Below are 5,439 nucleotides of genomic sequence, written 5' to 3'. Positions count from 1 at the left end.
GATTCATGTGCAATGTGGACATTGCTCTGCCACTGGGAAGGCTTTGATCCAAAGCCCCTGAGTGTCAAGCCATGCTGACATGGGGATCCAAACCCCAGGAGATGGGCAATGGCACAGGTCACACCTGCCCCAGCACCAGCACAGAGGTGCTGCAACACACATTTATTGAGGCAGGCTCCCAGACTTTGTTCTATAATACATCAGAGCAGAAAGCCAAACCCCCAAGAGACCTTAAACCAGTCAAATTTTAGGAAACATTCAAGAAATTGCACTGATTATAAACAGGGTTAAACAATTGGTTCCATTGAACTGTGAGAACTTGGAAGGAGCTGCGTGGGTGGGGTGCTGTTTACCTACAGAGTGACCGACAAGTTTTATACACAGCCTGGAAACAAAACTTGCTTTCAAAAAAGAAGAACAACAATTAGCGTGGTTTGTTCCTAAATTAAAATGCGTGCACCAAAAAATAATGCAAACACAGCAAGTAGTTGAAGTGTATGGCTGGAGAAAGGTAAACAATCCTGAAAGCACAGTACTAGGGAAAAAACCACCTTACAGATAAAATATGGAAAGCTTGAAAGCAGCCAGAAATCATCATTACTGAGAACTTTGCCTTCTTTTAAACATTCATAGGAATTGTTTGCCAGGCCATATGAGTAGCCTATTTTTAAGCCTGCTGAAGCTACAGATGTATGTAGTGTTCACAGCCAGATATAAAACCACCTCATGACTTTGATCAGGTGATCAATGTCCATTAAAAAAGGAGAGCAGACAGCCCTGAAGGCCAAACTGCAGAGAGCAAAGCAAAAACTCAGCCTTTGATTAATGTGCTAATGAGGGAGCTGGGATGACCCTGGAGGTCCCTAGAAAATCTTGGTCTTGAGTCTCAGGAGCTGGCTGCATCAGGTGAGGCAGAGCTCACAGTAGTGATATTGCCTTGTGGTCACCATCCTCTTACCTTCCCTGCAGGGCCATCGACACCTTTCCTGCTCTCCTTGCTCTTTCCCAGTGCCCTGAACTCACACTCCTTGGGGATTAAAGTTGATAGCTCCAGAGACAGGGACTTGAAGTTGCATTCAGTTTGGGTAAAAAGTAAGAGAGACGGCTGCAAAGCTCTGGACCTTAAAATCAGGAAATTAAGATATATCAGAATGAGGTGGAATCACCCCAAAAGGAAACACACAGGAAAAATCTCCACCCTCAGAATAAGCCCTAAATTTCAGGTTAATGATTAAAATTAAAATCAATATCTGAGCCTTCAAGAGTGAATGGATGCATTATTCTCATCATCATTTTCTACTTCGAGGTGGCAGGAAGGGAAATGTCTCTCCTTTGTTTTGCTCCTCAGTGCCAGAAAGCCACCAAGTCGTGACCACTGCACCACCTAAAGCACAGTGCGAATTGGTGGAGATGCTTTTACTACAGTCAATGTTAGTGAAGCAAGTACAGATTGGAAAAAAGTTTAAAAAGCACCTTGGAAAAAGGTTACTGGTGGAGATATGATTCATTGCACCATCCATGGACCTGGGTTATTGTTCTGCACCCTTCCACCTAATTTGGTGTATAATTAGGTGTTACTTATACAAGAGGTCATTCATGTCAAGAGAAGCAGTACTTTCCAGACTAATTTGAGTTTTTCCAACATATATTAATGCTTTCCCAAGTACCTCTCCAGCTACTTGAGACGTCAACTACTTCAAATACTGCCACTTCATTCAGTGCTGAAGCAGCTTTGTGGCTGCTCTGTGGCGAAACCTGGGGACCTTGCTGTAGCAAACTTCACCCAGCAGCTTTGCTGCATTCCAGGCAGGTTCAGGTGAAGCTAGAGCAAGAGATATATTGTAGACAGAGGTTTATAACCTAACACTGAGAGAACATTCACCAAAAAAATCAGTTTCTGGAGAACTCTATCTTGAACTTCGCTGGTTGCAAATGTGGTGAGAAAGGCAGACAAAGACAGTAGGAAAAGAAAGGAGGGTAATGACAAAACTCCATTTTTCAGTGGTGTTTTGAGCACCTTCATTGATGCATGGTTCAGCCTCTGGAGCCTGAGCTGTCTTAGGTCCAGAAGCGCTACTTTCCCAGACATAAACTGGGCACAGATTCCTTAAACATCGCCCACAAGCTATATTGGGAAGCGCTCTTACAGAAATTCATAAACTCCTTTCAGCTGAAGCTGTATCTTGTCCTTTAACCTAGATGGGTGACCATAAAAACCCAAGGAGAACATGAGAGAGTTTGACCTGCAGAGCTGACCAGCCAAATATATAAAATGTCAGAATACATAAGTATATATTCAATTGCCCATTTTCCTAAGATGTTTGACTAGCAAGGAAAAATACCATCTTTTGGGATACTAGACATATGCTTGAACCCATATGCCTTGCCAGGCTGGTTTAAGATACTTAGAAATTTGTTCTTCAATAGCCCAAAGAAGAGAAATTAGAGAGGAAGATCTAACTGTGTGCTGCCTTTTTTTTTTAATTGGTCTGAAAGATTAACCTATAAAATGTTCACCAAACAATCATACCAGAATATTTTATTAGGCCTTTGGTTACTTTTTAGGGTTTGCCTCTTGTTAAATAAACTCTCATTAACTTAAGGAAACTAAGGGAAAACCTATTAACCGTTTATAAGCTTTCGAATGGGTAAAGCATTCAGCTGTAAAAGGAATTAACAAGTATCTAAACAGGTTTGATTTGGCAGAAAGTAGAACAGTTTTAACTAACTATGCAAGTGTGGAATCTATAAAGATTCAAGCTGTTGAGCTTGCATCTTACTAAAATGATAATTCTTGTACAAAAATATTTATCACAGCATTTTCCTTTAAAGCCCTAATTTCTGAGGAAATCAGGAGCAGGGACATTTTTCCAAGTAGCCTAACACTGATAGTTTCTGCCTCAGGAGAAGCTGCCAGTGGATGTCCAGGTCTTCAAAGTTGAAAGCTTCAGGCTGTCATGCCCCAGAATGCATATGCAGAATTTAGTATGAGCAAAACTCTACTTAGCAGCTTAAACTGTAGAGCAGTAGGGTTTTTTTCCCCTTTGTAGTTAACCCTGTATTACAAAACAACACCTCTGTGCATTTGTTCCTGGGTTACTTTTTCCAGAAGCCAGCAATTAAATAAAAGTAGCATTTTGAGAGGAAGAACACACCACTAGTTTGCATGTCCTTTATTTTAAAAAACCACACAGCACCTTTTAAATAAAAAGCATTTGTGATGATGAATTTGAAGCAGATGCTAAAACAATTTGGTTCAGGAGTCTGCGGCTCACTCCTGAGACCAAGCGGTGAATCTCATTTAAGGACAGGTTCTTCTGTGCAGAAAACCAGATTTACACATGTAATTAGTAGCTGCTTTTCCACCATTAATCTCATGTATGGAGGGAAGTGTCCATATGGGCTCTGTCTGCCATATTTTAGCCCTTAAGGCAAAGACCAATATGGGATATTTTTCCCATCATGGCAACTGGCAAAGGTTATATCCCCTTGGGGCAAAACCATGCCCAGGGTTCCTGAGGAACACCCAAGCCTGTCCCCATTTAATTTAAGGAGGTGAAAGGGAAGTGCCTCCTCACCTCTCTCCATATTTACCCAAACCAGCCCACCGAAGGATGCAGCCTCCAAAATAAACGGCAACCCACAATAGCAAACAACAACTAAAATAACAATAAAATTTAAAATAAATAAAATCAATTAAATAAAGTAAATATTAAAGGAAACTAAATATTAAATACATGCAATTTCAAATGAAAAATAATTTAATTTTTAAAATTATTAAAAATTAATAAATAAATAAAAAGGGGAGCACATACTTTACATGAAACATTTAGTCAGTTCTAAATAATACTTTCTCAAATCGAATTATCTCCAGCTAGAAAAAAAAAAACCAGTTCTGTTGCAAAGATGACAGGATACTGCCAAAACATTTTCCCTCATTTTCTTCTGATAAAGCACTTCACAGAAAGCGAGGTCATTTTTTCTAGCCTCATGTCTAAAAAACGTGCTGTGTGCTGAGAGCACTGCTCTGTTGGAGTATCTTTGACAGGATGCATCATGGCACTCATTCTAGAGCTGTGAGCAACTGCAGCAGTTGTACCAGGATAAATGCACATGTCTGTATACAAAATGCACTCACAAATGAAGTAAGGAACAAAGCAGTCCCTTGGATCTTTGAAGATTCATCTTGCCCAGAAGCATAAAGCCTGGTTTGTGTGCAGGAGTGTAGCAATTCTTTAAGACAAGAAATGGATGCAGCCCAAACCTCAAAAAACACTTATTATGTGTTAAGTGTTGCTAATTGAAACAATTTGCCATGCTTCATTTACATCGAAGAAACTTCTGGCATGTTATTTCAAAGTCCTTATAAAAGGACTGCTCCTTCCTCCAGGCTGGATCAGTTCTCCACGCCACAATTCCTCAGTTTCAAAGAAGATCACTAAGCTGGATGTAGAAAGCCATTTATACTAAAGAAATATATCCTCCACTTTTTTTTTTTTGTTTCCAGCTTCAAAGTTTTTGGGGAGGCAGACTTGCTCCCACCTTTGTGTATATCACAGTTTGCTGTTAGATGCTGGCTGGTGAAGATGTGCACATGGATGAGTGATATTCGGTATTTTGCTCTCTCCTTGCTCCCCCTAAAACATTCACAGACTTAAATAAATGTATTTGCTGTCACACTCACAGGTATCCCAGGGTAGTTTCTTCAGAGTAACATGATTTTTTCACTCCCTAGGGTCGAGGGGTTCAAGTCTCACTGTTCATCTGGTGTCAAGAATAAAAATTACGTTCTCAATTCCTACTGGTGCTCTACAGATTATGCTGTAACGCAACAAAATAGTAACTTGGCTTTGGATCTGTCTGGAAATTTAACTAGACTATTCACAAACATGCTTAAAAATAAAGAAATTACTGAGTATTTTGATAGCTAAGGATTGTCCAAACCTTACAAATTCAAGCCCAAGAAGCAGGAGGTATCTTTTCAGCTTTGCCAGTTTGGGCAACAAAACCCTGAGCTTCTCTTTGCTTTTCAAAAGCAAATTACATTTGGGCCAGGAGTTCTGCAACTGCTGTCCTCCTATGGACCCCCACCTTTCAATTAATGGCTAATTAGACTTAGAAATTTTCATTTTTAGATAAAAACCACTGCCAAGGAATTACTCCAGGATGGCACAATTGTAGTAAAGATACAAATGATAAGCACTTGCATTTACATTTGTATTAAGTGGCAGTTTTGGAGAGGGCCTAGAGACTGGGCAATTCTTGCTTCACTTCCCACGCCTTCCAAGAGGAGATCTCATTAATTAAACCTAGGACCCATCCCCAGCAATTACTGGGATCCTTGGTAGTAAGGGTTGCAAACATAATTTTCTATGTGCATGAAACTTGCCCCAAAATAAATAAATTAATAAATAATAAAAACCAAAAGAGCAATCAGTA

The sequence above is a fragment of the Corvus moneduloides genome, chromosome 1 (assembly GCF_009650955.1).
Source record: "Corvus moneduloides isolate bCorMon1 chromosome 1, bCorMon1.pri, whole genome shotgun sequence".
NCBI classification, from domain to species: Eukaryota; Metazoa; Chordata; class Aves; order Passeriformes; family Corvidae; genus Corvus; species Corvus moneduloides.
Note: the sequence above shows the minus strand (reverse complement) of the source record.